Below are 27,884 nucleotides of genomic sequence, written 5' to 3' on the forward strand. Positions count from 1 at the left end.
CTAGTAGTGACATCAAACATTTTATAAGCAATAAAACACACCTGTCTTAAGTAGTTTCTATAGGGAGGCAAACTTACCCTCCCTTACTGGTGAGACTCCAGCACTCCCTACTTCTGGAAACTCCACTTACCCCTTTCCTTGTCCCACACTGCTGTACATCAGAGGATAGCAAATCTAGCACAAGTATTACTTGAAACAGACTCGAGTAACCTCCCCAATTCCACCATCTCTTTAAGTTCTGTTACAAGAGAATTTAACTTCTCAGCAAGAAGATCAGTGAAAACATTCAGCCCTTTGGCTGCAAAAAGCAAAAGTCTTAGCCAAACACCTGTCTCCATTGCTCACTGTACACCAATCCCATGAAGATCCCCATCTCAGCAATTGGACAGAAAAGAATTCTCACCTCCTCTGCTTCCCTTCCACCCTCTGCACTCACAAGACCATAGACTGCAACAGTCAGGAGCAAATCCCTGACACAATAAGCACAGGCTGCTCCACACTCAAAACTTACATCACTTTCACTAATCTGTTTTTAAATTTATTAGAATTTTACCAATTGATTTTCCTAGTTCACTGACCAGATGAAAGGGATGGGAAAATTCACTACAGTATGCAAAGCAAGCAGATACCTCACAAAACCAGGGCTCGACAAATTATACAATCTCCTCTCCCGTGGCAAGTAGATTGTAACCTAGAAGAGCCGGGATCCGGCGATCTGCGCATGCACAGAACGATCTACGCATGCACAGATCGCCGGACAGCGTGGCTGGCGAGCAGGGCTCGCCACGGTTCGGCAAGCCCTGCACAAAACCATACATTTTCAGATGATTTCAAAGGGAAAGAGATGTCTTCGTGGCTGCACAAGTACACAACTTCCTATATGAAGATCTGCTCCACACTAGACTGTTTTATAAAGTCTCCAGTCATTACAGTACCTCCACTGAGGATACAAAAGGTGGAGGTATTACTGTAGATATGTGGTCTCCAACCTTTTTACACCCAAGATCACTTTTTAAATGTCAGGGCAAGCCAAGATCTACCCCATCCCTTTCCCAAGACCTCTCCCCTTCCTTGAGGCCCCACCCCCTCCATTCCCCTCCTCTACATCATTTGCTGTCCCCAGCCCTTACTCACTGTCACTGGGTTGAGACAGGAGGTGCTGGCTCTGGGGTGGGAATGAAGGATCTGGGTGTTGGAAGGGATGAGAAGTGCAAGCCCTAGGAGGGAATTTGGATGCAGGAGGAGGTTGAGAAGGGAATGCTGGCTCGGGGAGATGGCTCCAGGCTCAAGAGTGTTGGAGTCAGGTAGAGGGTTGGGGTGCTGAGCAAGCTGCAGACTTGTGGATATGGGGGTTCAGGAGTTTGGGTTGGGGCATATGAGGGGCTCAGGGTAGGGGGGTTTGGTGTATGATGGGCTCAGGTTTCCAGTATGTGGGTGGTGCAGGAGTGTTGTGGCCCAAGACTGGGGATGTGGAGAGCATAGGGAAGGGGGTTCAGGTATATGATGGGCTCAGGGCTAGGGGGTGTGGAAGAGTGCAGGGGTGTTATGATGCTGCAGCCAGATGGGGGCTTGGCCCCACATGGAGGCTTGCAGTCCAGGTTTTATTTTTAAATAAAATATTATGTCCAACGCAAAATGCTTCAACATTGTTTTTATTTATGGGAGGGGCAAGGAACATTGTTTGAGTCAGGGGTACAGATGAAATAATATCAGTTAATCGACTATAAGCAAAAGCTTATAGGTTAATGCTATAGACTACATGCATTTCTCCCCCCCCTCGCCCCCCCAGCCCTTGCCAGTGAATTTTTTAGCAGGCTGGCCAGCAGCCCAGCTCAGTCCTGGCTTGCACTGGGTCCTGGACCTACCACCCTGTGGCTCTGCATTTAAAGCGTATTAGGAGCCAGGTGGGTAGGTAACCTGGCTCAGTTCTGGTTCATGCCGGGTCCGGGAGCTCAGACCCCTCCCCCCTGGTTGGGGGACTATAGACTATTCAACTAACCAATAAAAATTCATGACGTTAATCGACTATTCAATTAACTGATATTTAACATCCCTAGTCAAGGGGCCACTGACTCAAAGAAAAATCAGTCAGAGACCACACAAGTGACATGAAAAAAAACAATCCTTCCAAAAAAACCCAATCCCCACTGATGTGGCCCCAACTGAGACACCTCACTCCCTTGGCACCCCAACCCCACGGTGGAGGGGAGGGTATGTAGGACTGAGGTTCAAGGACTCAGGCCAGATTAACTCTTCTGGGGTTCCAGGGTTAGTGGATTTTGTGCCCCCCCAGGTCTTGGGGTGGGGCCAAAAATGAGGGATCCAGTGTGTGGGATAGGGCTGCCGGTGAGTGGGATTGGGATGGGGGTGCAGAATCTGGGTAGGAAGTAGGGTGCGGAAGCAAGCTGGGGGTAGGTGTCTAGCCAGGAGGGAGGGGGCAGGAACAAAGTGCTGATGAGTGTCTGGCCAGGAGAGACGGGGCAAGAAAAGGGTGCTGGTGGGTGTCTGTCCAGAGACAGCTTGGCCAGTAGCTGAGTGTCTCCAGGGATGAGTATCTCTTGAGAAGGATCTGCAGGCAGTGCTGGTAGAAGCACACATGCAGCTCCTTTAAGAAATCCAGCTGCCATCTTAACACCACCACCCTGCTGACCCTGCCTCTCTGGTGCACAGGGGAAGGCAGGCGAGACACGAAAGCGCATGTGTTGCTGTGGGGAGGGGAAGAGCTGTGCATGCGCACTTCCTGAGAAGCCAGATCAGACACTAAGCCGCGGGACTTCCCCCACTACCACCACTGCTGAAAGCGGGCTTTGGCTCCAAGTCTGCAAGGGGCAGGCGGCTATAAGCATGCCAGTGTGGGCTCCTTGTTGGGGGGAGCAAGGGGAGGCTGGGAACACTGTGTAGAGATCAACTGGCAGTGCCTCCGCAATTGACCAGTCAATCGCGATAAACTGGCTGGTGATTACTGCTGTAGATAGAAATCAGGTAGGCATTGTCATTTTTACCCTTCTGACAAATGGTCTAGAGCTGAATAGTTAGACGTGGTGATAAAAATGCTGGTGCCGTTTGTTTTCATGCTTCAGTGGGAAATTTCTCTCAGACAGACAAGGAAGTACAAGAAAACTATGAGACAATACTGATCAACATGTCAGGAAGCAGGATCAGAATCATGGCAAAGAGACTTTTTGTTCTTCTCTAAATCCCTTCTCAAAAAGTGAATGTTTTTGTGGATGTTTATGGAGGAACTCCTGCCAAGCATGAGGGGCAGCATAGATCTTGCTTGACAGTTTAACAAGTGGGCATGGATGGCATTATGGGCCAATTGTAGGAAGGTATCAGATCTTGGCAATATATGAGAACTAATAGACAAGGTTTGGAAAGGCAGTGAAAATTAAGAACATAATGGCCATAGTAGGTCAGACCAATGGTCCATCTAGCTCAGTATCCTAAGCAACACAGCTAGGAGCCAGGGGAGTAGAATGGGGCTGAGTCGCTCCACTTCCCCACACCGTCTTTCATGAGTGCAGGGGAGGCCCCAAACACCTGCAGCAGGCCCTCTGCTCATCCCCTGGGCCACGACACTGGGAGAAGAGGGTTTGGAGGAAGGAGTGGCACTGCCCCCTATATTCATTGGCAGAAGGAAACAAAGCAATGAAGCTGGAAGTCAGGGTAGCACATCAAGATGGGGCCTGGTTTCTCTGCTTCCCATCATTGCCGGTGAATGCAGAGGGAAGGGGGAGGCACCCCAACTGCTGGCACTTGACTCTCAGTAGGCCATCCTCAGCCCCGTGAGGTGCCCAAAGGAGCCAGGATGGATGTTGAACTGACCTTCCCCCCGCCCCATATCACCCCTCAAGCCATTCATGGACCCATCATCCATGAGCTTATGTAATTCTTATTTGAATGCAGTTTAGGGTGACTAGATATTCCAATTTAGTAGGGACAGTCCTGATATCTGGGCTTTGCCTTATACAGGTATCCATTATGCTCCATCTCGTGACCCAATTTTTCACAATTGCTATCTGGTCATCCTAACACAGTTATACCTTTGGCTTTTACAACATCCCAAGGCAATAAGTTCCACAGGCTGACTATGCACAGTGTGAAAAATACTTCCTTTTATTTGTTTTAACCTATCTATTTCACTGGGTGACATCTGGTTCTTATACTACACAAAGAGGTAAACCACACTTCCTTTATCACTTTCTTCATACCATTCTACCATACCCCCTTCCACTATCATATCCACTTTCTGCTCTCGAACATCCCTCTTTAGTCATCTCTTTTCAAAGCTAAACACTCCTAGTCTTTTAAATCTCTCCTCATATGGAAACTGTTCTGCCTCCCTAAATCGTTTTTGTCGTCCTTCTGTGTAGTTTACCAATTCTAATATATCTTTTTTGAGATGGGGAGACCAAAACAATACACAGTAGTCAAAAGATGGGAGTCCCATGGATTTAAACAGGGGCATTATGACATCTACTGCCTTATCTATCCCTTTTCTGATTATTCCCACATTGGTAGCTTTTTTTTTTTTAATTGATGCTGCACATTGAGCAAATGTTTTCAGAGAACCATGCACAAGACTCCAAGATATCTTTCCTGAGCAGAAACAGCTAATTTAGGCCCCATCATTTTTCTGGGGCATAGATGTGATTATGTTTTCCAATGTGCAGTATTTCACATTTATCAATATGAACTTTCATCTGCCATTTTCTTTACTGGTCACCCAGTTTAGTGAAATCTCTTTGTACCTCTTCATGATCAGTTTTGGTCTTAACTATCTTAAATTTGTAGATGATACAAAATTACTCAAGACAACTAGCTTATGTTTGATGTAATAGAGAAGAACTTAAAAAATAATGAATAGTCTAGTAGCACCTTAAAGAATAACAAAACATGTAGATGGTATAATGAGCTTTTGTGGGCACAACCCACTTCAGATGACATGCATATTAAAAGTCCAGATCCAAGAATAAATAAGGGAAGGTGGGAGAGAGGGGAAAAGAAAAAAATAGCAAATTAGATTGTTCAAGCTTGTTCAAGTTACAAGAGGCTTGAACAATCTAATTCACAATTTTTTTTCTATTTTTTTCTTTTCTCCCGTCCTTCTCCCCACCTCCCTCTCCTCCATCCTTCCTTTATTTATTTTTGGATCTGGACTTTTAATACGTCAGTCATCTGAAGAAGTGGACTGTGCCCACGAAAGCTCATGATACCATCTGCATGTTTTGTTAGTCTTTAAGATGCTGTTAGACTATTCATTGTTTTTTTAAGTTTTTCCAGTTACAGACTAACTCGGCTACCCCTCTGAAGCAACAGAGAAGAGGAGTCAGTGGAGGGATGCAAAGAAAGGAAACATTCTTCCTCCTTAAATGAAAGCTTACATTCTTTCCACTTCAACAGAAATGGATTGCAGTCGCCCAAGAAAATCCTCTTCCTTGTAGACTTGGGTAAGTAGTTTGCTAAGCTATGTCCACCCTGGTAAAAGGTGGACTCATAATGGCAGCTGCAGAAGCTCCACTGTAAAAACATGTTTTGACCACTATGTTATGTGGATATGACAGCTCCAGCTTGTTCTATGTCATAGCTGCCATTGCTGGTACAATCAATGGGTGTGCATTACTGGTCAGTTACACACACCCAATAAACAACATCCTATAACTATCAAAATGTGAGGCTTTCCTAGCCATCTACCAAGGATCTAGTCCTCACCATTTATGTAGCTCTAGATACAGCTATAGACAGCTCCAGCTACTGGACTGAAGGACAGCACAAGTACAGACAAGTGAGAGAATAACACTAACCTGATTAGCTAAGTTAGTGTGTGACTAACATAACAAGCTAGAAAAATACTTTAAAATCCAGCAAGAAGTCAAGAACACCCAACACAAATATTCTCTGGCCAAATCTGTCATAAACAGATAGGAAACTCTCTAAACAGAAAATCTAACATCTGCTCTGTATTAATTACTATTTGTTTTACAACAACTCAAACCTTCTTACAAGTAACAATATTCTAGTATTCATCAAAAGGGACTTGCATAATAGCTAAAATTTCTCCAGTGCTACATATTTATAAAACTCTTAAAGTTGGGAGGGGGGAGAAATATTAAGACAAGCACATTTAAGAGGAATGTTTGAAACCCACACAAGGCAGGGAAGTTTAGGATGAAATGTCATCCTGACCTCATCCATTTGTGCCTAGGTTTGCACCAAATATATATAATCACATAGGGTTCACAAAGGCAACAAACACAGGCATTACTTATAAACAGAATCTGTATTCACATTTATTCTAAGTTAGAGTCAAATTTTATTACATTTGAAATCCAAATTATAAACTGAGTGATATTGCACATACATAATGTAACTGCTTATTAGTGTCTTATGGAGTAGCTGTGTTAGTCTGTATCTGCAAAAACAACCACAGGGCTCCTTATTCTATTTGCTTGTTAGAGGGCACTTTGAACTTTTTTAATTCAATTTTAATTCTAAAATTGTTGTTTTTAAACTACAAGTCTATTTGTTTATTTCAACTATAATAATCTAGAGAACCAATTGACATAATTGTTTGTTTCTTGAAGATAAGTGCTTTAAAAAGCTGCAGTTCTGAAAACATTAGTTAAAATATATTTTAAGTGTCTAGTTTGTGACTACTGTGTGAAATCTTCACTTGGAGTTGAAGATGAATGTGTAGTGAATTTTGAAGGGCTAGATTAAAGTCACACTGTCAATTCCAATTTGACTCCAAGTGCAGCTTTTGTGCAAAAAAGTTTTTGCAAAACATAAAGGCCAACAGATATAGTCCCATATCTAAAAAAATGTGTTCCTCTGGAAAGTTATTTTTGAACACATACACATGTCCTTGCAGGATTTGCAATCCAAACACAACACTGGATGGTGTTAGCGAAAACAGTGATATTGGCTTCATTGATTTTCATTCTTAAAAATGAGAGAAATCATGAATTAACAGCATCATTAGTGAAAAATAAATTGGATTTTTAAATTTCTTTCAACGTTAATTATGTAATGTGTTCTTGTAATACAGGCAGTCCCCGGGTTACGTACAAGATAGGGACTGTAGGTTTGTTCTTAAGTTGAATCTGTAAGTAAGTCGGAACTGGCGTCCAGATTCAGACACTGCTGAAACTGACCGCCAGTTCTGACACATACAGAATCAACTTAAGAACCCCAGGCGTCCCCAAGTCAGCTGCTGCTGAAACTGATCAGCAGCTGATTCCAGGAAGCCCCGCTGGTCAGTTTCAGCAGAAGCTGACTTGGGACGCCTGGGGCAGAGCAGCTGGGGTGCTGCTGGGTTGCTCCAGTAGCGCCGGTGCTACTGGACCAACCCAGCAGCACCCCATCTGCTCTGCCCCAGGCATCCTGATTCAGCCGCTGCTGAAACTGACCAGCAGCAGCTGAATCAGGACCTGGGGCAGAGCAGCTGGGGTGCTGCCGGGTTGGTCCAGTAGTGCCCAGAGCGGCGCTGCAGGACCAATCGGCAGCGCCCCAGCTGCTCTGCCCCAGAGTCCAAAACAAAAGCCTGGTCTGCTGGGGGGGGGGGGGGGGGGGGGGAACACACTAGCTGCGCCCCCCCCCCCCCCCCCAGCAGACCAGGGACACGGGGAGCAGAGCCGCAGCGGCAGCGGGGAGCCGCGCCTCTGAGGCTTTGCTCTGGCAAAGCCTCAGAGGCACGGGACCCCGCCGCTGCTGCGGCTTCAGTCCCGGTGCCTGTGGTCTGCTGGGGACGGTCCCCAGCAGACTACAGGCACCCAGACTGAAGCGGCAGCAGCGGCGGTTCCCCGCGCCTCTGAGGCTTTGCTCTGGCAAAGCCTCAGAGGCGCGGGACCCCCCCGCGGCTGCGGCTTCAGTCTGGGTGCCTGTAGTCTGCTGGGGACCATCCCCAGCAGACCACAGGCACCGGGACTGAAGCCGCAGCAGCGGCGGGGGGGTCCCGCGCCTCTGAGACTTTGCCAGAGCAAAGCCTCAGAGGCGCGGGGAACCGCCGCTGCTGCCGCTTCAGTCTGGGTGCCTGTGGTCTGCTGGGGACGGTCCCTAGCAGACCACAGGCACCCAGACTGAAGCGGCAGCAGCGGCGATTCCCCGCGCTTCTGAGGCTTTGCTCTGGCAAAAGCCTCAGAAGCGCGGGAACCCGCCCGGTGCCCCTGGTCTGCTGGAGACGGTCTCCAGCAGACCAGGGGCACCGGAGCAGCTTACGAACGGGGTTTTCTCGCCCCGACTTCCGGGGCGAGAAAGCCCCGTTCGTAAGTGCAGATCCAACGTAAGTCAGATCCGCGTAAGTCGGGGACTGCCTGTATGTAAAAAAGCTGTTTGCCCAATACAATTTTTTAACCTGAATGTTCCTTTTTACAGTTTCCATTTTCAATTACTAAACAAACTAAGAGTTAATATTTATGGACAACCTTAACTGAGAACTTCCAAACTTCTGCATATCTAATGGTCTCTCCTCTATTTTTATAAATGTGAAATAATGTAAAAGCCTAAACATAAGATTGTATATAGTGAAATGTATATCTACCCAAGATACACGAAGCTGGAAATCTCGAAATCTCGGACAACCCACCATCTCAAGCATTGGCACTCTTATAGCAGGATTATTGGATTATATTGACTCTCTCCTCAGAGCCTATGACACCAGTACTCCCAGCTATCTTTGACACCACTGACTTCCTGAGGAAACTATAGAACATCAGGAATCTTCCTTAAAACACCATCCTGGCCACCATTTCACACAAAGATGGATTATGGCTGTCAGGAACACTATCCCTGATGATACCACTGCACACCTGGTTAGAGCTCTGTGAATGTCCTCACCCACAACTATTTCCGGTTTGGAGACAATTTATATCTTCAAGTCAGCAGCACAGCTATGGGCACCCACATGGCACCACAATATGCCAACGTCTTTATGGCTGACCTCAAACAACATTTCCTCAGCTCTCACTACCTAGCACCCTTACTCTACTTACGCTACATTGATGACATTTTCATCATATGGACCCACGGGAAGGAGATCCTTGAAGAATTCCACAGGGATTTCGACAACTTCCACCCGACCATCAACCTTAGCCTGGACCAGTCCACACAAGAGATCCACTTCCTTGACACTACAGTACAATTACATGACGGGCACATTTCCACCATCCTATTCCAGAAACCTACCGACCATTACACCTACCTACATGTCTCGAGCTTCATTCCAAGACACATTTCCCAATCAATTGTTTATAGTCAGGTCCTAAAATGCAGCCAGATTTGCTCCAATCCCATAGACAAAAACACCTACAGGATTTATATAAAGCATTCTTATAAGTAAAATACCCATCCAGAGAAGTGAAAAAACAGATTGACAGAGCCAGACAAGTACCCAGACATCAGCTACTTCAAGATAAGCCCTACAAAGAAAACAGCTGGACACCTCTTATCTACATCCCCCAACTTAAACCCCTCAAACTCATTATCAACAATTTACAACCTATCTTGGAAAATGACCTCTCCCTCTCACAAGCCTAAGGGGGCAGACCAATCTTTGCCCACAGACAAGCACCTAACCTCAAACAAATTATTTCCAATAACGAGGCAGCACACTTCCATCATACTTATCCAGGAACCCACCCCTGCAGTCAACCCTGATGCCAACTCTGTCCACACATCTATACAGGCGATATCATCATAGGACCTAACCATGCAAACCACCACATTAGAGGCTTGTGCAGCTGCACATCCACTAATGTGATCTATGCCATCCAGTGCCAGCAATGCCCCACTGCCATGTATATTGGCCAAACTGGACAGTCTCTATAAGAAAGAATTAATGGACACAAATCAGATATCTGAAAAGGCAACACACAAAACCTGGTGGGGATCATTTTAACTTGCCTGGGCATTCAATGAATCTCAAAGTCACCATATTATTTCAAACCAATTTCAAAAGGCAGCTCGACAGGGAAACTACGGGACTTAATTTTCATTTACAAGTGATTCCTACAACAGAAGTCTAAATGAAGACATTGGCTAGATGGCCCACCACATTCCACATCTTAATGATATAAAAAAAACCCAAACAACGGGTACTTAAAGTGGGCACTAAAGTATTCTTATTAGCTTCATTTAGCATGGACACTCTAAATGACAATTTCTTTTCCTCTTCTTTTTCCTCCTCTTCCCTCCTCCTTCCCCCCCCCCCCCCCATCATCCTGTCTCTGTGCTATTTATTTGAAAACTGGATCAACCCCTTAAAATCCATTCATCTAAAGAAGTGGGGGTTTTGCCCATGAAAGCTCATGATATCATCTACATTTTTGTTCATCTGGTAAGATGCTGCAAAGCTATGTGTTGTTTAAGTTTTTCCAGTTACACACTAATACGACTACCCCCCTGGAACACAGTGAAATCTATAATTGAAGAATAGGGTTTTCAGCCAGATATTTAATTTATTTTTTGTGTTATCAAAGTAAATGATGCTTCTTAAAATGATAGTCTGAGCTAGCAGAAGAGATCATAAGAGCTGCCTTTGTTATCACCTGTGTTCCCTTTGGGCCGCTATAAGGGACTATCAACCCATAATGCCAACATCAAGCAGGTCTCTGGATGAGATAAGAGATATCTTTTTCAATGCTACAGAGTGAAACTGACACAATAGAAATACATTAATATACCTTATTGTTGCTAAAAAAGTTACATGCACAGAAAAAGATTTTCAAACACTTATTTGTTTAAAAAAATAATATTGCAACTAATTTCCTGCACCAACAGCCCCAAAAAAATTCCAACTTCTAACCGGAGAAAATGTAATATTAGAAACGGAGTTTTATACCCTGAAGCAACTTTACAGCAGCATAAAAGATGCTGCTGAAGTATTTATTTGCTGTAGATTAGAAAGTAATGTCTATATAAACCTATATTTGTGATAAGGGACCGAAGATGGTGGTGCATACCAGAGAAGGAGGCATCTACCCAAGAATCCATATATGCACCACAAAAGGTAAACCAGTCTATTAATACAAGAAGTGCCCTATGATCTATGGTGTCTGTCCAGCAGGAGGACATCTGGATAGTCCTAAGGGAATACTGCACACAGCTGGAATGCCTTTGTCCACTAACAAAATAATGCTCTTCAGATACTCCTCCGACAATGAATTGGCAGAGCTAAATAGCATCTCCATCCCAACTCCTTCTCCAGGGTTAACCTGTAGCCACCAAATTTGTACCCATGTAAGGACAAATGTATTCATGATCTCCTTCAGCATTTCCCTCCCTCCCAAATGACACATGACAAGGTGGAGGAGCTGCCCCATTTGCCTCAAGGGGTACAGTGTGAACAAATCTGCACCAGCTTGCAAGTCAAGAAGATTCCTTCCTCCACATCTATTGGAAGGGCTCCAAGAAAGCGCTGTCTGACCATTAAAACGTTAGGGCCTCCTCTGAGGTGAGTAACCAGGTGAAGGAGTCACTGGTAGGTACAACCACTCCACGCATCAGGAAGTAGCCTCAGTTCCAGGTTACTGAGGGACACAAGCAACAAGCTGCCCAGAACCCACAGCATCAACTGGGAACGCATTTCCCCCTCCCCGCACGCCAGTCTCCCAGTGGCCTGCCCCCGGGGCCATTCCCCATTATGGTTCCATTCAGCCCCCCACCCTTACAGGCACATACTTGCCCCCAAGCCGGAGGGAGGATGGATGGGGGGGGGAGGGGAGCGGACCCGCGTCAACCGGACGGGCTGGGAGCAGGCGCTGCTGGAAGCTCCCCAGGCACCTTCCAGCCCAGAATCTCCCCCCGCCAAGGCACCGGGCCAGGGCAGGTCCTTGTTTCCCGGCCGCTCCTCACACCGCGAACCGTTCCGAGCGGAGCCTTCTCCACGGGCGGGCGCAGCGGCTGCTGCTGCTGCATTGACGCCGGCGGCCAACGCGCCCCTGCGGCCGGTGCCCGCTCCGCAGCCCGGCACGTGCCAACGCACTGCGGGAGCGCGGCGCCTGGCCGGGAGGGGGGCAGCGCTCTGGCCCGGGGGCGGGGAAAAAACTCCCGCCGCCGCCTCCGACCCGCCGGGGCAGCGAGACCCCCGCAGCTTCTACCTGCCCGCCCGCAGCTTCTACGAGAGCGGGCGCCCGCCCGGACCGCGGCCCCTGGGGGGGGGGGGGAGCAGGAGGCGGGAGCCCGCCCGGCTCGGGGCAGCGGGAGGCGCCCGCTGGGACACTGCAGCCCGGGGCAGCCGATTCCGTGGCCGGGCGGGCGGATCCGCGGGAAGCGGCCGCACTTGCCTCATTGCCGCTGCTGCGCCCGGGCTCCCGGCGCTAAGCCATGTGCGGCGGCTCCATCTCCCGGCCCCGCTGCTTCTCCTCAGGGCGGGCTCTGCGCTCCGGCCACGGGGAGCGGCGCCGACCCCTTGGCAGCGCCTGGTCCCCGGGCGGGGGCAGCTCCTCCTCTCCGCCCTAGCCGGAGCCACCCGGGTTCTTCTGCCCAGGGCGTGGGGTCGGGCATCAGCTCCTCCGGCTACCGCGCCACTGAGAAGTGACGGGCAGGGGAACGCAAGATACCCTCTCCCGCCGCCCCCCCGTGGGGAGGAGTAGTGGTACGCTCCGAAGTCGGTTACAAAACTCCTAAGCAGCGATTGGCTGCGATGCGGAGGGGGCGGGCCCGGCTGTCCAATGGGTCAGAAGGAAGCAAGATCAAACCCTTGCAGCAGGCCAATGCGGTAGAGATTTAAAGGGCCAGTGCGCGTGGTTGGACTAAAACGAAGTTAGAGGAGACACAGGTGACAGGAGTCCCGGTGTCTGGAAACGTCACAACGGGGCACTAGCAGCGGCACGCGGTAGCCCTGCTCGCACAGGCTGCAACTTTTAAAGGCTTGGGGTGGCACCTCCCCCCCCCCCCCAACAGGCACCATCACACACCGCTCAGGGCTGTTCTCTAGCCCTCCGTGACACCCCGGGGGCAGGTTCAGCCTCAAGAGACTTAAACACCCAGAGCCCACCCAACCCTGGCAGCACACAAGCTCGGGGGGAAGGGTGACTAAGGAAGGCGTTAGTCATAGTAGGAGCAGCAGCCTGGACTGTCCCACACCTCTCTGAGGACATTCAGCGTTTTTCTGAGCTTTGGGCAAGTCACACACTTGCTCTCAGTTCTTCCCTCTGTCAAAAGGGGAATAATCTTACCTACCTCCTAGGCCTGTTGAGAAGGTTGCCAAATTTTTTGTAACGCACAAGCCGTTAGGATATAAAAAACAGTCTGAGAATTGTAAATATTATGCTGCAGGTTAGGTGGAAGCTGATCGAAATTGGTGGGCATAACCACCACCTTCCTCTAGTTAGGATAAATATAAAAATCAATTTATCTCCTCAATGGAAAAGATTGTTTCAGTTACAGGAGCCACAAGCCACTACCCAAAACACTGGCCACATATAAAAAGGTCAACTATATGGTCTGAGGGGTTTTCCTGGTGTTGCTGCCAAGACAGAAGGAGCAGAAACTCTGTAGAAGCCAATAGAAAAGACAACAAGGAAGACACATCTAGAGTAGCACTTCTACTGTGACCTGGAGAAAAAGTGAAGAAGCACTGGATGAAAAGAGCCTTGGGACTGTAAGCAAAGAATACCTTCTGCTATTTCATTCCTACAGTGTTCAGACCAAAAGGACTTTGAACATTCTTTGTAAATAAACAGGACTGGATCACAGAAATACCTCAATCCATCATGAATTTCTTCTAATGTAAACACCCTGCCCTAACCTGAGTTTGCCTAGCTGTTCAAGATAAAAGAGTTAATAATATCATTACTGAAGTGGGAGGATAATTATAAAATCCTATTATTTACATAAGCATAATGAGAGCTTTAGCAGCAATGAGGTATTTTAAATTTAATGATTTAGCCTTTGCACCATAAGTGACCCCTGCAATTCAACCACTTTTATTCCCAAACCCCTAAAATGTCAAAAATCTAACCCTAGCAGAGTTTTGACCCCAAAAAGGGAAATTTGCCAGAGATTCACTTAAGTCCACTACAGACTATTCAAGTGCTATTGAGTTTACATGAAAGATGCTCAGATACTAGTAGCCGTATAAAACAGAGATAGATGATCAATAGATGCTATTCAGAATAGGTAGACAAAATGAACTACAAAGACTACACTGCATGTCAGAGATTAACAATCATATTTCAAACAGTATATGAAAATGGGGGGAAGGGAGAGGGGCAATTTCCAATTTTCTAGCTACATCCCTGTATGTCAGCAGTAGGAGGGAGCTCTTCAGCTGATCCCGACTTGGCTCAATCCACCCTATTTAGTGACAAAGCTCGTGAGCATAGAAATTAGATTCACTGATTGGAATCTTTTAGGAGCAGCAGCATGCTGACTCAGCTTATATATTTAGACAAATGTGTCAAAAATGACTGACCTGGTTTCTGCTATAGCAAAGGGGGCAAGCTATGCCCCCCTCACTGACTTTTCATACATCTTTGTGTCTTCCAGTTTTGTCCATCACCCATCCCTATACTTTGCAGGATATATCACACAACATTCTACATGCTAGCACAGCTTTGTCCCATTCCAGATTATTTCTGAAATGACACATCTGCTGTTCTTACCTGATCTAAAATGGGAATAGATGCTTAAGCAAAGACACTTTGGTCCCCAACTATTTTTGAAGGGGTTCAAAAACCTCTAACGTAATTTACACCACATGCAAATATACATAGCTGTATCTTAACCATAAATATTGAGAGTTTATATTAGCCTCAGAGATCATTCTTGATTTATTCATAGTTTTTTCTGTGCTGTTTTAGTTCACCCTTTATCATAGTAAACTTGCATCTACAATGGCTTATACAGCATAGATTGCAAAACACACTCCCACATGGTTATGAACCTAAATCTTTTTAAAATGTGCTTTTACTATGAACATTTTTTGGCCCCATATTCACTATAAGTTGAACTTTTTGAGTCCAGCACCCTCAGATACTGAGTAGTACCAAATCAGAAAATTTACTGAACCACAGGAGATCAATATTTTCTAACAGCATTACCAACACTTTCACTGCTTACTGAGTTCTCAGAAGAAAATTAGAGGTAAATTAGAGCTAAATAACAGCACAGAACACTGAGAGCCAGGACTGAGGGCTGTAAACAAACTTTATAAAGAGTGCAGGAAAATCGGTCACACCCACAATAAGTACACATCATGACAGACCATGTAAATCATGCTGGAACATGGAAGTTGCTGGATCAGAGAGTGCCAGACTAGGATGTTCAACCTGTATCTTTCTCTTTGTAATGTCCTGAAGATATATCCCTTCCAAGTTCTTGATTAAGATTTTGGAAAACAGAAGAAAGGCTATGACCCACAGAGAATCCCAGAAAATGCTAGGTCAGAACTGTTCAAATTTAGTCAGTGCCATGTGAATATTAATACAATGCAGACATTATCAATGAAGCTCAGCTATTTACTGCAATTAAGAGTCTCATGAGGCTGCATCTACACTGCAGGCTTCTTGCGCAAGAACTGTTTTGTGCAAGAGTTCTTATGCAAAAGGTCTTCCACAAGAGCATGTCCACACTTCCATGTGCTTTTGTACAAGAAATGTGCTTTTGCGCAAGAGCATCCATGGCAGTGTGGACGCTCTCTTACGCAAGAAAGCTCTGATGGCCATTTTAGCCATAGGGCTTTCTTGCGCAATAAATTCATGTTGCCTGTCTACACTGCCTACTTGTGGAAGAGCTCTTGCACAAAAGGGCTTATTCCTTGTGGAGAGAGGAATAACTCTTCTGGAAGAAGCCCTGTTTTTCGACGCTGTACTGTAAATTTACTTGTGCAAGAACGCGCATGCAGTTCTGCAAGTTTTTGCACAAGAACAGCCATTCTTGCGCAAAAAGCCTGCAATGTAGAAGTAGCCTCAGTGTTTAGATAGTAGACAGTAACCCAGGACAAGCCACCTACCTCTTTTCTTCTTTATTCTTCTATGTGGATTCATTCAGTTGGTTTTGTTTCTTGTCTTTTTAAGTGGTGAGGTTTTAAAATAGTGTTTTCTTCAATAAAATCTTCAATCAGACAAACTAGATCATGCCCACTCATATTCAAAAAGTGGAAATTATTAACATAATATTTATGGGCTGATTATCTCTCACACCAAGGTTACTCCATTGACTGCAGCAAATTGATTTCTGATTTACACCAACGTAAGTGAGAAGAGATTCTAGGCACTATTTTAATAATGCAGAACCCATCATATTACTAAACAAGCACATGGAGCAGGACAATGATATACGGTGTGGCAAGAAGAGAATATGTTCCCTGAGCTAATGCTAGTAGATGATGTGAAATACCCATCACAGTGGGTTAACATATCTAGCTGCCATGCAAAGAACTAGGAACAGGTAGTGCTGGACAGTTACATGCATTTTTATGTACCTATAAACTACAGAGGAATTTAAAGCTTTTTTTAGAGCAAAGAAAGCAAGAGACAGACACACAACATCAAAGCATCATTATATCACCTGAATAGGTCCCCTTTTAAGCAAAACTGTCATCTACTTTAGGAAATCCTCTTTTAAAAGTGCCACTGAATTTACATTAAGCTCTTCAGGGTACCAATTTAATAGGATGTACTCAATGGTGTTTATTACTTTATTTTATTAATTGTATACAGAACCCTGAGTGCTTTGATGGGGGGACACATGATAAGCCATTATTTTTGTGTAATAAAAGTATTATGCACATAAATCAATAGTAACCTGTAACCACTACAAGACCTGATGACTTCTAAGTAGTACACAGGTGAAGCTGAAGGATGGCATGCGATCAAATCGAGCAATAAACTGCTGAAATAGTTATCTTCTATGCCAACCGCAGCCTATTAATTACAGTGCTCATTAAAGTTTGTCCAGTTCAGGAGATAAACTGAATGTTCTAACAATAAGCTGAATGTACGCAGTGTTCATGTAGCCACATTGGTTTCAGGTTATTAGAGGGGTAGGTAATATCTTTTCCAGGGCTAATTTCTGTTGATAAGAGATGCACGTTTTCAAGCTATACAGAGCTGTTCTTCAGGCCTGGGAAAGATACTAACAGTGTCACAGCTAAATACAATGTGGAACAGACTTTAACATAACTAGTTAACATACATTCTAAGGGTCCATTCAAGAAAGAGATTTTGGAGTCATTGTGAATAGTTCTCTGAAAAAATCCACTAACTTTGCAGCAACCGTCAAAACAATAAACAGAATATAGGGAATCATTTTAAAAGGATAGATAATATAGACAATATTGCTTCTATATAAATTCATGGTGCACTCACATCTTGAATATTCCATGCTGATGTTTGCCTCATCTCAAAAAAGATACATTGGAATTGGAAAAGGTTCAGAAAGGGGCAACAGAAATTATTAGGGGTATGGAACAGCTGCCATATGAGGAGAAATTAATAAGATTGGGATTTTTCATCTTTAAAAAAGAGAAGACTAAAGGGGAATAAGATTAAGGTCTGGAATAGAGAAAATAGATAGGTAAGTGCTATTTACTCTCTCATAACACAACAATGGGGGGGGGGTCGATGAAATTAATAGTCAGCCAATTTAAAACAAACAAAATAAGCATTTCTTCACATAACACACAGTCAACCCGTGGAACTCTTTGAGGATGCTGGGAAAGCCAAGGTAACAGGGTTCAAAAAACCAACTAGATAAATTCACAGAGGATAGGTCTATGAAAGGCTATTAGCCAGGATGGTCAGGGATGATGTCACTAGCCTTTATTTGCCAAAAGCTGGGAACAAGCAACAGGGAATGGATCATCTGACGATTCCCTGTTCTGTTCTTTCCCTCTGGAGCACCTTGCACTGGCCACTGTCAGACAACAGGATACTGAGCTAGATGGACCTTTGGTCTGACCTAGTACGGCCGTTCTTATGTTCTTAAGGTGAAGTGGCCCATTAACACTCCTGTAGTCATAGGACAAGAAGGGGGTTACATTTTGATAATCCATATGTTCAGTATCTTTATAAAGTCCATGATCTTTGATATTGAGCAGAATTATGAATTTAAGCTTTCAGGCTTAGCTTTTGAAAGTGTTGTGCAGATTTTCTTTGAGTATATGGACTGATAAGTCTAATATGGTATGATCACTTTGTGAAAATTGTTCACCCGTAGGTGTGAACCTATGGTGTTTTTTTCTTTTATCACTTTCCTTTACTTAATTCAAAAGTGTAGTGATTGTCTGGTTTCACACACATAGTCATTATTGGGGCATCTAGTGCACTGGTGGAGGTACACCACATGTTATGATAGGCACATGTAGGACCCATGGAGGGTGCAGTCTGCTTATTTAACTTAACAAATGACAAAACTGGAGGAAGGCTTCACCTGTATTGCAGCCAGTTCACCTCAGTTATAATTGTGCAAATAAACCAACAATCCCAAAACAAAACATGGTTGATTTATATTGAGGGAATTATTTTGGGCTAGTCACATGAAAATATCATTTAGGGCTAGTCACATGATTATATTGAGGCAAAGTTTAGGGCATGTCACATGAAAATATCATCTATGTTGTTTTGTGTGGGTGGTTCAAATGCTGTGGGTATGTTTGTTGTTTCTATCTGATTTGTGGCTTCATCAGTAAAGTGTTTTGCATTAAACCATTGTGTTTTAACCACCTTTCTATCTTTCTTCCCCATGACATCTGTGAAGTATTTTAGATTATAAGCTCTTTGGGACAGAGACTACTTCTTAGAATCATAGAGCTGGAAGAGACTTCAGGAAGTCATTGAGTCAAGGCCTCGGCCCAAAGCAGGACCAACCCCAACTAAATCACCCCAGCCAGAGCTTTGTCAAGCTGGGACTTAAAAACCTCTAGGGATGGAGATTCCACCACTTCTATAGGCAACCCATTCCAGTGCTGCACTACCCTCCTAGTGAAACAGTTTTTTCCTAATATCCAACCTAGACTTCCCCCATTGCAACTTGAGACCATTGCTCCTTGTTATGCCACCTGTCACTACTGAGAACAGCCTCTCTCCATCCTCTTTGGAACCTCCCTTCAGGAAGTTAAAGGATGCTATCAAATCCCCCCTCACTCTTCTCTTCTGCAAACTAAACAAGCCCAAATCCCTCAGCCTCTCCTCATAAGTCATGTGCTCCAGCCCCCTAGTCATTTTCATTGCCCTCTGCTGGACTATATCCTTTCTGTATTGGGGACCCCAGAATTAGATGCAATACTTCAGATGTGGCCTCACCAGTGCCAAATAAAGGGGAATAGCCACTTCTCTAGATCTGCTGGAAATGCTCCTCCTAATGCACCCTAATATGCCATTAGCCTTCTTGGCTACAAGGGCACACTGTTGACTCGTATTCAGCTTCTAATCCAATGTAAACCCCAAGTCCTTTTCTGCTGAACTGCTGCTTAGCCCGTTGGTTCCCTGCTTGTAACAGTGCTTGGGATTCTTCCGTCCCAAGTGCAAGACTCTGCACTTGTCCTTGTTGAACTTCATCAGATTTCTTTTGGCCCAATCCTCCAATTTGTCTAGGTCACTCTGGACCTGATCCCTGCCCTCCAATGTATCTACTGGCTTAGTTTCTCCCCCTGGCTTAGTTTCATCCACAAACCTGCTGAGGGTGCATGCCATCCCCATCCAGATCATTAATAAAGATGTTGAGCAAAACCGGCCCTAGAACTGATCTTTGGGGCACTCCACTTGAAACTGACCACCAACTCTTTGATCCTGCAAAGAAGTGATTCCTGTGCTCATGCAGAGTCTCACCACTGACTTCAGTATTAGATTGTCTGTGGGTGCAGAAAGTCTGCCGATGCAAAGTCCATTGAAGGACTGGAACCGCTATTAGCATTGCAACACAGATATGAATAATCTCTCCTGCCACTGAGACTTGACCATCTCCAAATACTTGAAAGATGTAGAACCTCAAGAAAGGAGAGGTGGTATTTAGGATGTTCCAAGAGTTTTTAGTTAAGACTAAAGGGACATAAGAGAGTAAAAAGAACTTTTAGTTGACTCAGAAAAATTTCCTGAGGTTGAGAAGTTTGCTTCACTGGCATAATTGCCCAAAAGAAGTAGGACAAAAGAAAATATAGTATAAGGAATCATCTTGCTCTGGTTGCTGTGGGATGGGCAAATGAATGAATAATTCATTTCTGATTTCTATTCTTCTACTGTAGTAGACCAATACCCACGTGCCAACATTCACACAGGCACATATTTATGCAATTTATACAGTGAGGGGGTGTATTCTGTCCCTTCACTGTGTGAGGAATTTACACATGTGACTCCCATTAGCATTAAACAGAAGCTATGTGCATACATTTTCCTTCTGTGACTGAATTGTGTCGATCTACTAATATCTGCCTTTTCTGGTGGATTGGAACCTGTGCATTTCCAAACAATCTGATCTGTACAGGCTGTGATACCTTTTGTGTGAATGCAGTCAGTTGCCCTTCAGCAGTGATATCCAACCACGTTTTGAGAATCTTCTGTCACCCTAAATCCCTTCCAGCAGCACAGGGCAACCACAGTCTAACAGTCCTAATGAGATTACAGCTATGGATGCCCCATTGCTGCCATCTGGTCAAAGAACAGAACAAATACCAAATTCAGCAGGGGGGAAGGGGAACCCCTTTAGCTCTCATCCAAGCAGACTGCAAAAGGATTTCAAGACCATAATAGCGTACTAGCCTTTTTTGGTTTCTTTTCCTTTTTAAATAAAGCAGTGTGTCCTTCTTGCAGAATATCAGGTTCCATTGATTTTACAGGAAAACTAACTGCACCCCGTGCTCGCTAAACTTGACAACCCCCCTCCTCCGGCATCTACCCCGGCTAACAACCCTCTCCGGCTACTATGCTCGCCTATTCCCCCCCCCCCCGCCACTATGCTGTACTCCCAGCCTGCTCCTGCACCTTCCCTCATGGCCAGACACTGCACTCTCACCCCCTCCTGTAGCCAACCTCCCTCTCAGATTCTGCACCCCCATCACTATCCCGCTCACTGGCAGAGACGGGAAGGGGATCATGTGCAGGAGGGAGGAGACCATGCAGCTCCCGCCTCCCTGGTCCCTGGAACAACAGGAAGCAGGGAGGGAGGAGACCATGAGGCTCCCGCCTCCCTGGAGCACCTGTGCACGGCTCTTGCCTGTATGCAGCTGCAGCAGCAGCTCCCCAGGGGACGTGGGGCAGCCGTGGGTTGGACTTGGATGGTGGAGGGGACCCAGCCACTGCAGCAGTGCTCTGTGGTTGGGGGTGGCCGTAAACTTAGCACTCTGGTATTGGAAATGCTTGGGCATCCTAGGGCTGGGAGCAACCTCTGGGGGCTTTGGTTTGGGAGGGTGGCAAAAGAGGCCAGGCCCCAGGCAGAAGGGGTGGGCTAGTGGCTAGCTTCCAAAGCTGTGGTTCACCTATGGCCCATGCCCTCACATCCCTGAGTGATACAGTTATACCAACCTCACCCTTCACGCAGTCAGGTCTATGCCAATGGGAAAGCGTTTCCCATTCTCCAATGGGAAACCAGTAAACATCACCCTTAATGGGTCGTGCTTACCGGTTCCGGTTAAACGAGTAACTGAGAGGGGCTGGAAAAGCTCCCTGCCTGCAGTGGGCTGGGGGCTGCTCCAGCCCCACAGGGGGTCCCCTGCAGACAAGAGCTGCTCTCGTCCAGAGAAGCCCTTGTCCACAGCAGACCCATGCACCCCATAGGCAGGGGCTGCTCAGGTGGAACAGCCTCTGTCCACAGGAACCCTAGTCCATCACACACAGAAGCTGCTCTAGTCAGGAGCTGTTTGCAGGGAGCCTGGCTCACCATGGACGGGCTGCTCCGGCAGGGGCTTTAAATAAACTGAGGGCTAGTATAAAGAAGACAGTGATCAGTTGTTTCCAATGTCCATGAAGGAAGGGCAAGAAGTAATGGGCTAAATCTACAGCAAGGGAGATTTAGGTGAGAAATTACAAAAATCTTTTTTAATTGTAAGGCTAGTAAAGCAATGGCACAGACTTCCATGGGAATTCCAGGTCACTGGAGACTTTTCAGAACAGATTGGGTGAACACCTGTCAGGGATGACCTAAATTCACTTGGTTTTGGTTCAGTATATGGGGCTGGATATGATGACCTCTTGAGGTCCTTCTAGCCCTACATTTATATGATCATGCTACTGCAGACCAGTGGTAATCCTTTCTGCTTTATTCCAGTCAACAGCTGGTATATTTGTTGCTTAAGTTCTTTGATCTCAAAAGACTCAAACAAAACATTTATAGAACAGAAACTGGATGTATGAATCCAAACACTCCAGGTTTTTGATTCTACTGCACTCATTGGCCGGCAGTATAAAGACTGGCACTAAAACACTGCTGTTTGGATCTTGCAGCTCTCACAAAGTTAGGGAGTATGAATCCTGATATTAAAATATGATTCCTGCGGGACTCAGGGGCTAGGAATGTAAAACTGGTAATAATGCCCTGTGGATTTTATGTGAAACAAATTAAAAGAGCTAGGTAACAAAGGAAATCATCTATCCTGAAAAAGAAGAAACTCCAGATTCTCGCTATTAATAACAGATAATAAATTCCACTTTCCTTTGATAGTGCAAATGCAATCTGGATCAATACTCGCAGAGAAGGGCTGTAATAGATGCCTCCTTCTCATGAATTAAATTCCTCCCTGAGAGAGACAGAGCTTTCACAATGCAATAGTCTCTCATCTACAAATCTCCCTCTTTCCTCTCCTCTGCTCAAACACCAATTCTGCACGGGCTTATCTTTGGAAACTCTGTACAGCCTATTTTGATTTATGACAGGGGCACAAGGCTGTTAAAATCAAGTAGGATCTGGGATGCTCGTCCCCTTGTGTAAGCCCTTCCCAGAGCATCTCAGCTGGGTCTTACAGAGACGGTGTGATGATGTCCTGGATGCTGTTCGTCATTGTTGTCCTGGCAACAGAGATGCAGTCTCTTGTGGCATGGTAACACAGAGGTAATGGCAGGACAGAAAACACTGCAGACCCCACTGCGGAAGAATCCTCAGAACATCCTCCAAGTACAATCTGTACATTATGAATACTTTTATGTCCCTATAAATGCTTTTTTTTTTTTGCTTTAGTTATGCACATTGCCAGGCTCTAGCAAATCCCCATAAGTCCTGTTTCTATGGTCTGATAAACCTGACATATCCCTGAGAGAGTTGGTCATTTCCTTTGGAACGACAATGCTGTTATCTGACAGAGAAATCTTGCTTTGGAAAACATCTGAGCAGAAACATAACCTCACAAGCATCTTAAAAGGTGGGGATACAGCTTTGCATCCTTAAGCAAGGGAAGAATAGATGAATTAACATTTGTGACCACGAAAAAACACAAGAGCCAGAGCATTTTCCTAGTGTCTCTGCCAGCAACACAGAGAGAGGAACAGACTATGGCAGTCTTTACAGCTAAAAGGAATCTATAGCCCACGTTAATCATAGTCCCTTTGCCACTGCCCTCTGAATTGAACAGTTTTGAAAGTACCCTTTCAATATCTTAAACAAGAAATAGTTTTTCCTACTTGTTCTAAATGTCAAGAAGTGTCACAAATACAGTATTACAACTCATCTCAATGAAGTCTCAGAGGGGTACCCATGTTAGTCTTGAACTTTAAAAACAACAAGCAGTCCAGAGACATCTTACAAATTAACACATTTACTTGGTCATTAGAATTTGTGGGTAAAACCCACTTAATCAGATGAGTTGGAGTGGAAATTACAGAATAAGGCATATATAACAGCAAAAATGATCAACTAAGGCTTGAATAAAGATCTTAACTGGTTAACACACTACAAAGGCAACTTTCCTGCCTTTGATATTCACATTTCCAAATCATATGTTATGAATGAGATGCATCCAGCATGACTTAATTAGCTTCACTTACCCTGGTCCTACAGTGTTATATATACTGTGCTGTTATATATACTCTGGATTCTGTAATTTCCACTCCAACTCATCTGATGAAGTGGGATTTACCTATGAAAGTTCATATTTGTTAGTCTCTAAGGTGACCCAAGACTGCTTGTTTTTAAACTCATGTTACTGTCCCTTCTCACAGTTCCATCTGCTGGCGGAGGCTGAGACAGCAGCCCCTGTGAACTAGAGTAACAATTTCTAAAATCATACTCTATGGCTGTGGTATGGTGTCCAACACACTTGGCCGGCTGCGTGTAGCTATTTGGCTTGAAAAATGTGGCTCTTCGGCCAGTTGAGTGTGGCTAGTTTGCTACAGCAATAGCCAGTATAGTGGCTACTGCTTCAGAATTGCTTAGACACCACGGCTATGGCATCTCCTGTGGGGAAAAAATCAGGACTACATGAGCTGGCATTGTTCATCGTCCAGAAAACAATCTTGAATACCAAGCACAATTCTGCAATTTTCTCTGGATTCTGGAAGGCAAAACCATAAATGGTGAATCAATACCATTCATTTACAAGATTATTACTTTTATCTCATTGTCTTATTAAAGTTCTATTACTAACTGGTTTCTAAACTCCATAACAGTATTACTCACTTCTAACTAAAAATACTGTTTTCCTTTGACAAAGATCACTCCCCTCACTTTTGTGTCAAATTGTGTGAGCTCACTGTATCTCTTATAACATCCAATCAGCAATTCCTTGGATGGGGACAAGTTTCAGGATTCCAAAGTGTGACTGTTGGCAGGGGCTCTGGAAAAATGTTTATAGCGGGGGTGCTGTGAGTCACTGAACCAAACTGTAAACCCTAACAGAAACCACTTCAAGCCAGGGGGTGCTGGAGAGTGTCACTACAACGTTTGGATTTTTTTATTTGCCTGATTTTTGAGCCTTTAGGGTCCCTGTTTTCCAGTTTTTCTCCAAAATCAGGGGGGCTAGAAATATAATGTTTTTATAAATGAGAAGTTGAAAGTCTCATGCTGTACCATGATTCTTGGGGCCTCCAATGCCATTTGATGGCTTCCCTACCACCTCTCCAGACTGCCCATGTGAAATGAACTGTTAGTCTCTGGTTAATTTCTAATAGATATGCGCATACCACAAAAATTCATACTGGGACTGGTATTATATTGCCTCATTGTTGGAGAAACAGCAATAGGGGCTGAACTACCCTCTCAGTTCTAGGAAAGCAGGTGCTAGGTATATTAAATTAAACTTGGTTTATCATGCTGATTTCCACTCTCCACCCTAGGAATGTTGTGGCTATGCTGATGGGAAAGCCCCGTTGTTGCCTCTGTGAATGTAAAAGCTTTCCAAATAAGGCTGTTCCCTAGCTAAGGAAGGAGAGATTCAGGGTTGGAGGGCAGATTGAGAGATGTGACTGGACACTGTGAGACTGTTTCCTTCTGCTGCTGTCTCCTAGCAGCCGCAGGACCCTCGGGTGGTGTTTAATGGGATCAGGAGGCCTCCTCTGCTCCATCATTCACCAAGGAGGGTATAAAAGTGACAGCAGCTAATAGGCAGCGGCTTTCTCATCAGCTGCCTCATCAGAATGATTTTATGAGCAAAAGGCTGTAATGGCTAAAGGACTGGAATTGACTCGGACTATTGGATCCATGCCAGCCCAGAAAGAATACATCCCCACTTCACTCCTCCAGCCACATATAAATCAAGTGCTACAGTATATGGGCATTCTTGGAACCACACAAGTTGCATACACACAGCAGGAGGGCTAGGGGGTATCAACATTTTTTTCTTCCCATCCTTTTATCCTTAATGTTAGGCAGCATCAGGCACTTGAACATGAATGTTCTTTCATCCATCCAATGTCCAAACCACATTCCTAGGTATGAAGATCTGTCACAGAGAGGAATAGCTGTAGGGAATTAGTATATGACTAGAGAGAGCAATAAAGACTTTTTAAAAAATAGTTTGGACTTAATACTTGTAAGGATGTGTCTTGATTGTGGGTCAAGATGACAGAAGGGGCTGGTGTATATAACAGAGCAGGCTGAGGGGAGGGGAGGATCAGTGAAAGGCTGTGGGCAGACTAAAGGAGGGTGAGAGTGAGAGTGTGTGTATTTGTAAGGGAAAATGTGCAAGTTTGTCTGAATCATAGAAAGTAACAGAGAGGTAGCCATGTTAGTCTGATCTTGGTAAAACAAAAAAAGCAGTCATGTAGCACTTTAAAGACTAACAAGATAGTTTATTAGGTGATGAGCTTTCGTGGGGCAGACCCACTTCAGAATATAATCTGCTTTTTTTGTGGAATCATAGAAGTTAGAGTTACAATGAAAAAAATATGCCTTTTCTCATTCTTCCACTCAGCTGGTGCAGAGTTTTTCCACACAGTATATCATTTAAATATACTGAATCAAAGTCTAAACTAAAATTTATGTTAGATATTTCTAAAGTGCTTACTGTCTTCCTAAAAGTAAGCATCAAAACAAGATTATCCAGCTATTATATTATATCGCCTCCCTCTTCACCCACCAATTTGGTAATTCTATCAAAAAAGAGATTCTGTGGCAAGACTTGTTTTTTTTTTTTTTTTTTTTTTACAAACACGTACCTTTTTGCTCATGGTGCTGTTATTCTCTTAATACTTTTTTCTTTTAATACATTTCTATTTACTGAGATCTGAAGTAGGCTTATCAGATAGTTGTTACCAGATCTGAAGTTGGGGTTTGGTTTGGTTTTGTTTTTACTTTTTTTTGACAATTAGGATTATATTTATTCTTCTTTCTTTTGAAGGCCTCAGGCAAACATGTACTTCATTTTTCAAAACTGACTGTTGATCATCTTGAAATCCATTAGAATTCCACTGGCACTATAACATGTAATATCATCTGGATGAAGTGATTTGTATGTATTTAATTTTTCTAAATATTTCCTTATGTGCATTCCATAGTTAGATTACAAACATCTTTGTTACTTCCTAAATTGTTCACACAATTCTTACTGTTGTTAAAGACAGCTTTTAAAAAGAAGTTCAGTAGCTCAGCGAATTTATAACTATAAATAATTCAGCCCATCCTCCTTCCCTGCCCCCACTTTTGATTTACTAATGGATTTTCTTACTATGCTGTATTTCTCTCCCCTCCACTCCTTATATATAACATGTAATGTGCAGTATTTAACCTGCTATATCTCCTATTTATTTTAATAGGAGTTTTTGCCTACATAAGACCAGAATAAAGACTTCAGGATTTGGTCATCTAACTATAAATATGGACCAGAATGAAGAATTGTATGTTGGGGAGCGGGCGGGGGGGCCCAGAACAATGGAGAGAGTAGGGGAAAATTTTGAGGGAGGCATGAAAAGATTGTTTTGTATGTTTCAGAAGAGTGAGAAGGAGAGTGGGGGGCAGGCTGAGAGATGGTCTGTGACAATCTAGGAGCAGGGTGAGGGAGAGCTTTCATGTGCTTACACTCATGTTAACACTGATTTTTTTTAAATGTAAAATAATTGGAGAGTGGATTCTTTCTTTCTTTGTCTCAGTCATCCCGCAGCTGTGCAAATATATTATCATGTGATTCTGGAAGCACAACACTGAAAGCCTCTGATTTGAATCATGCCAAGAGGAAAATGCACAGAACAAAAGGCCAAAGCCTGGGCTAGACCCAGCTGCCTTCCTGGCAGAGTTTGCAGGGGTGAGGGGAAGTAAATAAGAGAGAAGCCATACAGCTTTCACTGCTTGCACTGTAACCATCAGACACCCCAATGGGAGAGGAGAAGGAGACCTTATATTCTCTGCCTTCACAAAGAGATATGGCAAGAATAGCAGTGATTAACTCCCTTTATTAATTTATTTAATCACAACTTTATTCATGAAAGTTGACTCTCTCTGCAGCACCACCTGCATTTATTGGGCCTACTTAAAATAGCCAATTCATAGGCTACTGGTAAACTGAAGAACTGACTCTCTGGATACTAGGA

The 27,884-nt window shown here is 44.5% G+C and overlaps 1 protein-coding gene across 34 annotated transcripts in view; it reads right to left on the reverse strand.

Moving 5' to 3' along the window:
- MICAL3 (microtubule associated monooxygenase, calponin and LIM domain containing 3) overlaps positions 1 to 13,656 on the reverse strand; it is a 234,780-nt gene extending 221,124 nt beyond the window's left edge. For 12 of the 34 annotated variants that reach the window (XR_012895684.1, XM_075896902.1, XM_075896990.1 and 9 more), the window contains exon 1: positions 12,282 to 13,655. The gene's annotated coding sequence lies outside the window, so the exon portion shown is untranslated. Of the gene's footprint in view, positions 1 to 11,676; positions 12,061 to 12,281 lie in introns of those variants that run through there. The other 22 variants (XM_075897029.1, XM_075897004.1, XM_075896999.1 and 19 more) reach the window with 11 other exon arrangements.
- Positions 13,657 to 27,884: the final 14,228 nt, after the last annotated feature.

Source organism: Pelodiscus sinensis, chromosome 1 (genome assembly GCF_049634645.1).
Source record: "Pelodiscus sinensis isolate JC-2024 chromosome 1, ASM4963464v1, whole genome shotgun sequence".
NCBI lineage: Eukaryota > Metazoa > Chordata > Testudines > Trionychidae > Pelodiscus > Pelodiscus sinensis.